The sequence below is a fragment of the Lepisosteus oculatus genome, chromosome 17, assembly GCF_040954835.1.
Source record: "Lepisosteus oculatus isolate fLepOcu1 chromosome 17, fLepOcu1.hap2, whole genome shotgun sequence".
In the NCBI taxonomy this organism is placed as follows: Eukaryota; Metazoa; Chordata; class Actinopteri; order Semionotiformes; family Lepisosteidae; genus Lepisosteus; species Lepisosteus oculatus.
The window spans coordinates 10,947,089-10,960,370 of NC_090712.1; the positions used below are offsets into that span (position 1 = coordinate 10,947,089).

Sequence of the window (13,282 nt, forward strand, 5' to 3'; positions counted from 1 at the left end):
AGCCTCATCACCCTGTAGCCTGATGTCATCAGTTCAAGAGCTAAGCAAGGCTGGGCCTGAGCAAGCCTGGGATAGGAGATACCTAAGGAAATTAAGGTTGCTACTGCAACACATTTGCTAATGCATCACATTTGCCCTCTGGACCAGATTTTTTAGTCTTTAGCTGTGCCCCAGTTGGTGACAGTGGACACTGTGCTGTAGTAAGTCCCTTCTTTCAGATGAGGTCCCAATTTCTTGACCATTGAAGATCCCATGGTTGTTTTTCAAAGAATATGCACTGCACTCTGTGCTTAGATAATCTGGCCTTCCAAAAGCTTGCCATCCATTCATTTTGTGTATCAGTTTCTTATTTCCCCCACTGCTCCGAATGTGTAGTGGGACTGCCAGTGCAGTTGCTGCTCTGCTTCACCCAGGTGGGTGCTGCATTTCAGAGCTGAAAGTAATGGCTTTCCTTCTTTGTTTACAGTGCTTTGGCATTCTTTGGGATGATAGTCCTCCATCAGTGTGTAGAATTATTAATTACTATTGTTATAGTTCTAGCTTGTTTGTTGTAGTTTTGTGCAATACTACTCTTCATCCCAAGACTTCTGTATGCATTAACCTAGTGGGGTTAAGCTTCAGCTGGAATACAGCTTCCCATTCGAGAAATTAATTATTAACTTGGAATCTAGAAGCATTTAGAAGCCCATGGAGTGTGTTGAAGTCCTCACCGCAACATGATGGTTTGTCTGGTTCCTTGCAGTTGTGAGTTGTCTGTCTAACAAGACAGGGTTTGGGTTATCCATATGTTCTCTATTTATAACTTTTTATTAAATCAGCTCAGAATAGCATGGTTATAGTGGTTTGTCCTTCTGCTGCCTTTCATAGATATTAGGTTTGTATTTCCTTCTCTCCAAGCAAACTGCATTTAATAAAAATAGAAGGGAGTTGCAGCCCCCAATGGCAGGAATCAAACTGTAGGATTTTGCTAGTAAAACAGTGAAATGATAATAATGTTGAGGATATGATATAGGCAAAAAATTAATGTTGTTTTCTACAAAAGGAGAACAAAACTGTTAAAAGTCTTGCTCTTCAAATTTAATCGGGAATGAGGCCTAGGAATTAAGACACTGTGGGTGTTGTATTGTGTATTTTGATTTGTCTTCAATGTTGGAAATCTTGTTGCTATTCTCATTTACAATGGTGAAGAAAGTGTGATGAAAGACCAAACTACTGGGATACCACTGTTGCACAATTTACAGATTAACTGCTGTCTTTGTGTATCAGAATAAGTTCTCTGTTTTGCCCTAATTAGGCTTTATTTAATAATTAACATAAGTGAGTCCTCTGTTATGCAAAGGGATTTGAAGATCCTTGGGATGAAAAGGGCCTTATAAGTAGAAGGAATCCATTTGGATATTTGGATATAATATGGATATTAAATGGAGTTTGTAGCAAAGGTTTGGGAAGAATAACACCTGCCAGATTGCCCTTCATCTCTGCTGCTTTTATGCTTCCATAATGTCACTTCTCAAAATACTATAAAGACCACTCTTTCTCACATTATTTTTCTTTTGCCCTCTTCCAGCTCATCTCCAGCTTTGCATCTCCCCCTTGGTTCATTTCACTCTGCATGGGGATCCTAACATCTTAATTCTACAGCCAGGTGGTTGGACCTTAGCCAGGCAGGTAAAGTCAGACCTCTTTAAGTTTTCAAGACACATTCACAACACATTTTCTGTTTGGGTACCATTACTCCTCATGAATTATAATTATTACTGACAGTCATAAAAAGGCAAAGTGCAAAGTAAAAACTTGTTAAGTAAAGAACATTGTTTGCCAAGTTTGTAAAATTTCTGAGAAACCTCTCCAAATAATTGGGCATGAAGAAATATAAACTAGACAGAATTACATTGTTGTGAGGAACTTCTGTCAGAGGATTGGAATTTAAGAAGAGAGTGAGCACTGCCAGATTATGATGTAGCTGCTAGATTTGTTTTTCTGTTCAGGATAAAGGACTATACACACTGGACGCAAACAAAGTGTGTGAGAAAATTTGGAGTGAAGCAAATAAATAGTATAGAAATAAAAAAACAACATCTGTAGCTAGCTAATGCTGCTCTTTCTTCTGTTGAAATTAATAATGTAAAAAGATATTCTAGGTACTCTTAAGTACGGTGCTGTGGGAAATATCACTGTCTAGTTAAACAGCTAAAGCTCAAAATTTAATTTCCTAACAGGTATGAATGCAGAGCAGTTCAGGGCTTTACTTAAGACAATAGGCTCTAGTCTCCCTAAATAGTGAACAACCTACAGTGAAACCATTAGACCAGTTGAAAAATGTTCAGTGTTGTTTACACAACAACAGTAATGGATAAAAGCAGAGAATATGGTAAATTTTGGTTTTCAGAAGGCTTTTTCTAAAGTTCAGCTTGAAAGATTCTAACAAGACAGGTGGCAAGAATCCATGGACATTCAAGTATTTGTGTTGCGAATGGGTTAAATGAAAACTACACATAAGGAATTACTGTATACAATGTGGTGGTTATCGGAGTACCACAGGAGTCTGTATTCGGACCACTGCACTTATTAGTTAATATCAGTGATCCTCATTATGGTATAGTTTGCAAACTATCCATTTTTGCAATAACAGCATCAAAGGGTTAGTTAACACTGGTGAAGTTGCAAGGGGACATTCAAAAAGATTTAGATTTTGTTCAATGATAAAAAAAGACGGGTTCTGTTTTGATATATTATTTTCATCTTAATTTGAGGAACTGATACAAAAGCAAACAGTATTAGGACATACAGTTAGAAGTGTAAAATTTAAATCGATAATGTTGTTACAATTGTGAAATGCACTAGTAGGATCTCATTTAGAATGTTGTCAAAATAGTCATTAAAATATGTAACAGCAAGAAAAAAATGTAATGTTTCATTCTTGCCTTTAATGAAAAATCTTCTGGGCACTGCTTAACATTTTTTAGTTTTCTGAGGAATGTAGCTGAGATAGGACAGAAGCAATTGGGATAGCCAGATTCATGACACAAACCTGTAAGTATCAATAGGATTCATCATGATACCTCATATACAGTAGCCAGGTAGGCATATATGAGGTAGACTAAGAGGTGCCCAGTTTAACATCTCTTAGTCTACCTCTCCGAGAAGGAGGGACATCGGGACATGAACCCCACAAATTTGAGTGCTCTGACTCTCTAACTCCTGTTTCATTAAATGCAAACACTTCACAAGTTCCAAACACAATATTGCTGCTCTGAAAACCATATCAAGAAGAGAACCCACAGAGATTATTGCACTGAAAACTGAGTACTGGAGGCAGTTTTTGCTAGTTTTTACACACAGTTGATGCAGTCAGGTACAAGCTACCCACCCATGTTATGGAAGCTCATACTGTGGCTTCTTTTTAGAAATGGCTGGATGAAATTATTGGATCATTTAACAATTAGCAATCTCCCATCATAATCTCTCTCATGTTCTTATGTGCTTCAGGTCAGAGTTATAGTAGTTAAGATGAAGTTATTCAGAAACGGACCCTCATGGCACGTAATAGACACTTTGATCATTGTGTATATTACTTCATTTAAATTAACAGATTCTAGTTATTTATTCCACTGCTTCCTTCTTACTCAGTATGCATAGCTGTTATGTAGAGGGAGAGAGTGCAAAAGTCACTTCCTCAGTGAATGTGGACCATATGTTTTTAAAATCAGAAATGCCTACAGTTACTGTTAGCTAGGAAAGCGAGACAGCATGATTAATAGGTTTCAACAGTCTACACTGTATGTTTCTTAGGTTTTGACTCTTCGTGGCTCCCTGAACCAGTGGTTTTGCCCTTTAAGAGTGTATTAATGTTCTTCTTTGTGTCTCTGAGCTTGAGTTTAGTTTTTTCTCCCTTCTGTTCAATGTCAGTCTTCATGGCTATTGGCTTGTTGTGAAGCTTCCTGAAGGAAACATTATCTTTAAAACATGTTTCCTCTCTGCTACTGTGTTTTACATTTTCTGTACATCTGGAATCTATATTTTTACATCTCAAAAATACTGTGGTGGTATCTCTCAAATTGTAGCAATTGTAACTGTAACAATGACTCTGGGAGCTCAAGCCATTGATATATACTCATTTAAAGAACACATTACTGGATAAATAGCTAATGATTTAATTTGTCTAGGAAGTTATGTACGCTGGCATTAGTGTAATATAACTGGCCGAGCCATTACTTTCCGACAGTATGTACTATACGGATGGGTTTGTTTCCATGTTAAAAGGCTCTCTTCTCACTTTTCACTTTCTGGATGGATATTGTCATTAGCTTATTTTGTATTTGTTGGTTTGCTGTCTATATGGTTGAAGTTCACATAGTCATAATGAGAATCAGGGTTTAAAAGACAGCATTGGGGTGATTATCAGTGTTGAATAATTTGGAGCTGGAAAGGAGTCATTCTGAGAGTGATTTAAGGTTTTTAAAATGTTTTTTCTTCGAGAGCTGGGATAGAAGCCTAACCACTCATTATCAGTAAAGATATATATTTTCTGATAGCATTATTGCATTGACCATGATAATTTTTTTCCAGTTTTTCATTTTAATCGCAAATTTAATGAAGATTAATAAAAAGCTTTTTATAAAAGTTTGCAGGTTTTTATATTTTTCCTTTTCACTTGCATGGATCAACAAGGTAAATATTTTCAATAAGATAAAAATATTAAAGCTAATATTTTGAAATCTCAAAAGAAAATATATAGTCCACTCAAGCTTCAGTAAATGTGATTTATGAAGACAAAGGAAAAATATATTTGCTTTATTTCTTTAACTACAGTACCATGAACACCTCCTTGTACTTAATGTCTTGAATGAGAATGTTTTATAATAATATTTGTGTTCTTCAGAGAACTTAGAGTTGCCACATGGTACAAGTGGATTTCCTTGTAACATTGCTTTCAGCTTCTGTTGTTCAACTTCTCATATCTTCAGAAATGCACTAGATCAGAGCACGACTGAAAATTGCTTGTCATTCAAGAATTATCAAAGCCACCCAGTCTCGGTACATGTTATGACATAGTTAACCTGATGTCATGTGAAAAACATTCCTTCCTTTTGTTCAGTGCACACAGTGATAAGACCTAAGTGACAAACCCCAGTGACTCACCATCTCCTACAGTCTCTTAAAGGATTCATTCAAGTATCCTGTTTTTTTAATATTTCCTCTCATGTGTTGCACATTCTTTAATGTCTGTCCACAATTCTTTGTTGTTTATGGATTATCCCTAGTTACTGTTCCAGTTATTAAAAGGAACCCTGGAGAATAGTACAGCATTCTGACAGCCTGCTTTACTAGCTACACCTACACCTTTCATAGAAGGGAAGTCCCAAAATACAATTTTCGCCTTCCTGAGCATCACTGACGTGCAACACAGAATGTTACAAAGAAAGCTCTGAGCACTGTTTTCAGCAGCAATCATAGTATCTGTGACTGCACAGAGCTGGAAAAAATCCCAGAGTTTTGTGGAAAACTTTGACTCACCTGGATAAAAGAATCCAGAAAGAAAGTGTCAGTAAACTGTGACATCATATGTAGTAAAAAGATATCTTAGGTGTTGCAAGAACATTGTTTTTCTTACCTTGAAGCCTCAGTTCTAAACAAAAACCAGTGAAACTGAAGTGTTTTCTGTTCTATATATAGAGATGTAAAGTACATACTGTATGTGTGAAAATATTGAAAAGCTCAAGTCATTCTTACGCTGTTACCTCCAGTCCAGCTGTTCCTGTCTTCATAGCCACTGTATGTACATGAGTGGTTGATAAGCCCGTACAAGTATTGTGCTTTAAATATTTCCTAGAAGAGATAAGAATTACTAACTAATTACTAATTGAAAACAAAGCCAGCAAGGTGTACCATTGCAGGTTGCATTGCAAATCTAATGATATGAACTGTTTAAAACTACTGTACAAACTAGGTTGTCAGAATAGTAGTCTTAACCTTAATATTTAATGCAAACAAATTCAAGTTTTCTAAATGTACGATTTTGAGGCTAATCTAACCTTACCTTTTTAAATACAGTGAAGAAGTGAAGATGGTTAATTTATAAGCCACAATAATAGGTAATAAGTTGCAGATTCTGTTGGTGAAATAGATGTTCAGTACATACAGTAGAGAGTATTTTCAATTGCATTTGATGCATTTTTTTCTTAGGACTTTGACTGTTGTGTTTTGCTGTAGTATGCAAATAACCAAGTGTAGCACTAAACCAGGACTGAACCCATAGACTGAATTGTTGCTGGTCTCAGGCAGAGTGTTGTGTAATTAAGCAGGGTTTCAAGATCCATCTGAATGGATTAAATCATTGAATAACTGAATAACTTTGCAGAAAGTGTGGACACTGGGCAATAGGAAGTGATAAAATGCTATCAGAAACTTAATGGAGGGGAATTTTAAAGTGACATGAAAGAGAAAGATATTTCTTAAAAATCCTCTCTTGCGTGAGATGTATGTTCAAGCAAGGAAGGTTGGAAGATTCCTACAGTAACCTTAGAAGTGAAAATTCTCAGAAAGCTGTAATGATTGCGATACTGTACATTACTGTACGAGAAGGCTGTCTGGAGCTGTGGTAGACAGTTTGAGCTGGAAGTGTGTGAAGTGTTCTTGTGGGGAGTTTTGGCTGAAAAATCTGTTCCATTTATATTTCAGGATGTGGAAATGTTTATGAGTCAGTTGCAGCCTTATAGTATTGCTGCATACATGCTGTATTTTGTTGTTGATGTTGAATGGTGACCTGCAGTCATTTCCAGAGCATGCATCTATGAGCCTGAAAAACTAAATATAGGTGGAGAGAGACTTTCATTGGAGATTTTCCAATACAATGGGTCTCAATTGTTTATTTGAAGTGGAGATCTTATGCTGTCATTTCAACACAATAAAATGAATATTTTATCTAATTAATTTATAATCAAGCCATTTAGTATTAATTATGATATTTATAGTATTATAAAATCTAGGTCGTTGCTTTAGTTATTCCTGTTAATATAAGAGCAGCCACAGACTCAGATGCAGGTACATCTTGGCTGAGGACACAATGCTATAAAGCTTCCGTGGGAGTATGAGTAAATGACTTAGAACCCCACCTAATAGTTTGAAATAACGTGTAACTGATAACAATAATTTAGAAGTTTTAATATTCTGATATATTATATAATGTGTATATGTCATCATATACATTATATCATAATTATTTAGTCATTAAGTAGTGAGTGACTTCATAAATAAGTCAGTGTTGTATTGTTTAGCATGGAGATCTGACAATACTTTTAACAAACTGAACTGGAAAGAAACTGCTGTTCAAGCATATTTGTTTTCTCCTGAAGGGAGGACAAACACTAAGTCATAAATGATATTGCACTGCAAACAGGAAATAGGCCCTTAAATGCTTTGCCAAATGTTTGCTGTTCTCAAGGAATTTTCATATTGTTTTTCCACAAAAGCTGCAGTGGTTTGTGTAACTTGAAAAAGGCTTGTTGCAGTCTTCGAAATCCTTTCAAGGGTTGGTGTTCCACTTTCTAGCATCTGTATAATTCCTTTAAAGAGAACATTTGGAAGATGCAACTAAAATATGAGACGCATTTGCTGAGCCCCGAGGATCCTCTTAAAATAGCCTGTAGTATTTCAGTTGTAGCACACACGACATGAGAGTGTCCAAAAATGAGACCTTTTTAGAGCTGCCATAAGCAAAAAATAGGGTGAGTCTGACTTTTGCCTTTAGTTTGTGTTCTTGCCACAAACCCTCATGAACATAATTCAGCGCCAGAAAATCCTAAAGCTCGGGTGTGGTTGTGCTTTTTTAGCCATACAGTACCTAGTTGACTGCTCTCCTTTAAAGGATCCCGTGTTCATCTTCTCTGTGAGGTTATATTTAGAACTTGGCTGCAGGTGATCACTGAGGTCTATGCAAGATTACATTTTTCCAACCGGCTTGTATTGCTTCTAGCGCTGCCCTGCCTTTAACAGTAAATGCCCTGTTGCTAAATGTTGATCAGGTTCATCAATTTGCCTGTGTCATGTCTGTTAAATAAAATGTCAATGCACCTGCTATATAAAATATAAAAAATGCCATGATCTGTTTTCAACTAATATACTGGTATGGGATCTTAATAAAATTACCTATTTTTAAAAAAACGGTCTGTCTGAATTTTTCCCTGAAACCTAAGCTGTATTGTCATCCACAATTTATCTGTTCCACAGATTTTCAGTGTTTAATTGTAAGTGGGTGAAATACAGTAGTTTGAATGTATTGTTATATGCAGAAACAATATTGTTCGGTATGGATATCTGGAAGATAAGGATCTACAAAGCTGCTAGTTACTTCAGTCGTGTAGATCAGACTGTGCTTTTTTGTCAATGTATTAATGCCAAGTTGGCCTGGTATGCTTATAAGTTTAAAATACAGCTTTTAAACTAAAGCCTCGAAATTGCAGTTTACATTGGTTTGCCCTTCATGACAGGAAGCAAAACTGCATTGCATCTGTTAGCCATTTAGGATTATTTTCAGATATTGTACAATAAAACAGCAGTGGCTTAACAAGAATAACACTACGCCAGATTAGTAATTATCCAATAGCCTCAATGTTTAAATCTGCAGAGAGATCATTATTTTATAGGCAGCAGGCATTTGGGTTAAGAACTTGTTGAAGGGCAACTGCAATGCTATTTTTACATTTCGAGGATAGAAAGAATTGATGAGTGCATTTCAAACCACAATTAAAGTAAAATTTACACAGTAATGTGTAAAACCTCCAATTTACATCACAAAATAGACAAAATATTCCAGGTATGCACAGAGTCATATTCTGTGATTTAGAACGAGGCATCCAGACCTCTGGTGAGGTGAAGCAACGCTATTACATTGTAAACAAGCAGGCTTGTGAATACATCTCTTTTAATCCAATAGAAATATTGCTCACAACTTCAAGACGGTTTACCCAAAAAATACAACTTTCTTGATATAATTAGAGGAGTAAAATGGGGATTTGTCCCAGGACCACTTCTTTTCCTGTTTTGTCAGTGATTAATGACATAGATTCTGCTATAGTTATTAAAATAGTCACTTTATACTCTCATCCTAGTAAGAGTACTTCACATTTAAAATGCATACAGATTTTAAAAGTTACGGCTTACCAAGCACTTGGAGGATGATATTTAATGTAAACCTGTATAGAATAATACATTCAGGTACCAAAAACAATAACTATAAATAGAAAATGAGAAACAGTGAGAATTTAGAATACTTTATACTATTTTGACTTTAGACTTCAAGGGGACCTGATCCCTTCACAAGTATTTGAAATCATCCAAGGCATCATCCTTCAGTATCAGCAGTGGAACATGACCCAGAGGTCAGAAATGGAAACTACCAGAAGAGCATTTAAATGAACAAGTTGTTTACACGAAGAGGTGTGGAAATATGGAATACTGTACAAAGTCTTGCCACCCAGTCATGTTATTGAAGCCAAAACGTTGGCTTCTATCAAGAAACTGGAAGAGTTCTCTGGATCGGTTAGCTACTAACTGCCAAATGGCTAGATGAGATGAATGGCATCCTGTTATTTGTGAAATGTATGTTCCTGTGATATGCAAATCTCTTCTAAAGTAGCCTTACGCCTTTTAGAAATTCAGTGTCTTTTCTAGACCACAGCAGCCTAGAAAGGAAATCTAATGTTTCACTTAGCTCCTAAAATATTGCAGATCTGTTCATAATCATAATATCCAAGACGTGAAGCAGACTTGTTCCTTTTAACCCCTTTTAGACGAACAGTGCATGTTGAAGACGTAGACAGTTTTAAAATATTTCTGCTGTATAAAATAAGATTCAGGAGTGTTTACGTAGCATGATGAAACTAAAGTTGCAATAGCAGCTCTAGGGTCTCAGCTTTGTTCCAGATTACAGGATAGAATATAGTTAAGCTCTGCTGGAGGCCCAGGCACAATGCCACAATCCTACAAAAGACTTCTTTCTTCCTTGTTTAGATTTTCTTCTTTTTTTTATCCTTATCTTTATCCTTCTAATTACACTTTGAAATGAATTTACAGTAGATCTGGAGTTGTAGCTTCATGGCTGTGGCACATGTTATTTCAGTGATCTTGTCTTCTGTACTTCTGACTTATGCTGCTCTGCAATTTTACTATTGTAATCTCTGCATGACCAAATAACCCCCCTTTGCAAGTAATAAGCATTTACTGGCACGCAATGAATTAACTTGGCTCCAGCCAGTCAGCTGTTTTATATTTTTTTTGTGTATAATGGAAGCAGTTGTTTTGTTTTGCAGTTTGTGCAAATTTCAACTATTAAAGTAAAAAAAAGAAAGGAAGGAAGAATGACCTTTAATGCTTTTGTGAGTCCTATAAAATTTAAATCTGAACAAGAATCAATATAAAAAAAATGTTTTGTGTTAGCAAACCGGAGTCCAGGTTGACACCCTTAAGATGAGTTCCAGATTTTAAATGTGGTGAGGTCAGTCTACATCACATTTGAATTTATATTAATTGGCCAGTTATATTGGCATATATCACATAGTAACATTTGGTAGTTGTGCAATAGCTTTGGATTTCTGAACATTTTAAATTGAGAAAACTGTGGATCAATGGAAATATGATCACAGGTAAAGATATTATTTTTCGTTGGGTTTTCTTTAGAAAGTATGTTTTCAACAATCCTTAAAACACACAACTAAACTTTTTTTTCTGGTTAAGGGGGGTATTGGGAGTTTATATGTTCTCCCCGTGTTTGTGTGGGTTTCTTCCAGATGCTCTGGTTAAGTCCAAAGACATAATGGTGGAATAATTGGCTTTTGGGACAATTGGCCCTGGTGTGAGTGTGTTTGTGTCTGTGTCTGTCTGCCCTGAGATGGATAGTCATCCTGTCAGGGTGTACCCTGCCTTGTGTCTGTTTGCCAAGACAGCTCCGTCTCCCCAGTGACCCTTTAGTAGATAAAGCAATTGGAAAGGGGATGGCTGGTAGCATTTGGCTATGAATAGAAACCTTTGTGTGTGTGTATATATATGTTTATATTATAGCCAAAATCACATTTTGCTTTTCACATACCTAGAAAAAGGTTGCATAGGAACAATGAAGGATAAATTGAGCTCTCTTCTCTCTCCCTGCATGGGCTTCTATTCACAATACCAAAATACTTGTTTTTATATTTACTCAAGAGTCTTGGAGCAGGGTTATCCTTCGTATTCAACACAGATCTCTAAGGAATTCAGATATTTATATTGTCATAGCCTCAAACAGACCTTTAATTCACCGGTTGCTGTCAAAGAAAGAAAACTTTGAAAAAATGTTTGACAAAAGACATTGTCTGGGGATCAATCACATTGGCACACCCATAAGTAAACATGAAAATCGGTCAGTTGTGACAGGACTCTCAAGAGCTGCATTTACTAAATATCTCTATAGACATCTGAGTTTGTTCAAGTCCTTGTATGTTCTTTTTTTCTTTCAAGAAGAAAAGAAGCTTGAGTTCTGAACAGCATTGTGTCTGGTTAAACAAGTTTGATTTTTTCACCCCAGGTTTTTTATTCAAGAGAGCTGAAGGTTTGCGGTTTGCAGTGATGATAATAAAAGCATACAGCTTTATTTCTGAAAAAACATGACCACCAAGCAGTATGTAGCTGGTACAAGCGAATACCTGGAGATAACTATATGCATAGTATAATGAAGTGCATTAATAACACAACATATGGGTGCTGCAACCAAGTGTAGGTCAGGGGTTCCCAGTCCTGGGTTAGGAGGCCCAGACACCTGTAGCTTTTGTTCCAGTGGAGCTTTCAGTTACACAATTGAACCCTTAATTGGCTTAATGAATCCTGGACAGACACAAACCAAACATGTGACACACAACGTCAGTATGCCAGTATGTGACACACAACGTCAAACTTATACAGAGAACATCTGTACTGTATATTTTTAATTTACAAAGCATTGCAGAGTAATGAAACAATAATAGTTTTTGGGTTGTTCTGTTAAATTAACCACTGCTCAAGAAGCCAGATCTCAACTTTAAGATAATGTATAGATCTGTTTGTAAGAATAAATTAAGTGATTTTGAGTTAGTTTCAAGCTTTCAAGCCACCTACCTAGAATTTACACAGATCTGTATTGTAGGTAAAGAATTGTATATCCTGTGTGGTAGGACTTAGAAAAGAAATCTTTTAATTGTTGTATTGCTGTATGTATAGTTGCAGTGCTTTTAATATGAAGCCAACTTACAGTATCTAGATTGTTTTGACTTGTATTTTAGCTAAAAACGTTCTTTTTCATGTCAAATATTTTTGTTCAATATGTCTGGTTTTGTTTTTAAATCTAAGTTTCTTGGTGTTCTATTGCACTATTACTGTCAGAAACATCAGAAATTCTTGTTGGATCACTTTCCTGGGAGATACCTCAGAGCATTACCAGCATGATCCCCTGCAGCTTTGATGAGAGATACGGAAACAAGATGTGCATTTATTCAGCTGTTGTAGAAGTTTTTTTAAATAACTGTGTAAGCCTTAACATTTTAAAATCCTTCATCTCTATAAAATGTAATAGTTCTGTGGAGAAGCAATAAGCCTTTAAGCATGTTGCCACATCTGTCTTTAGGGAGAAGGCATGTAATATTTATGACAAAATTGTTTTTTTAACAAGTGCATTAAGCAATTAAGATTGCTGAGAATGAACTTTCCGAATGAGATTTTAAATAGATTTTAATCCCTTTGATTCATGTAAAATACTTTGCTGGTGTACTGTGTGATGCAGATTTTGTCACTTTGAGAGCTCTCCCGGTTTGTGGGTTTGTGCCCCACTGTTTAAAATACTTTCTGAAATTAATGAAGAACAGTATTTTTTAGTATGCATTTCTAGGTACTGATGTTTTTTTTTAAGTGATGCAAGGTCCAGCTGTTAACACATGAGCTGAATACTGTGGTATGTTCTGCTTGTGATCAAATTGCATTGTAATTGGAAGGAGAGGGGTGTAGTTCTGGAAAAGACTGGGTCCTGAAATGTTTATGCTTCAAATGTGAAAAATATTTCTGAGGATGTAGAAGGCAGTTCTAAAGATTAAATGAATCAAGTGAAAGGCTTTGGCTGTGGTCTATAGACAATCCGCTTGGAAAGACTGAATTTGGCTTTTCATCTTTAATGTTAGGTTCCTGTGAAAAATGTAACTTTTGGTTATTGATGTGTAATGTGTCTATTCATAACCTGATTGAAATAGCTGATTAAAGGCTGATTACATTAATTTGAATAAGCTCT

At 36.0% G+C, this 13,282-nt stretch overlaps 1 protein-coding gene across 6 annotated transcripts in view; it reads left to right on the plus strand.

Moving 5' to 3' along the window:
* The window catches only part of rin2a (Ras and Rab interactor 2a), a 50,494-nt gene that overhangs the window by 3,112 nt on the left and 34,100 nt on the right, over positions 1-13,282 (plus strand). For 4 of the 6 annotated variants that reach the window (XM_015363189.2, XM_015363192.2, XM_015363193.2 and 1 more), the window contains exon 2: positions 1,568-1,668. The exons of the other annotated variants lie outside the window; for them this stretch is intronic. The gene's annotated coding sequence lies outside the window, so the exon portion shown is untranslated. The remainder of the gene's footprint in view (positions 1-1,567; positions 1,669-13,282) is intronic. 6 annotated transcript variants of the gene reach the window in all.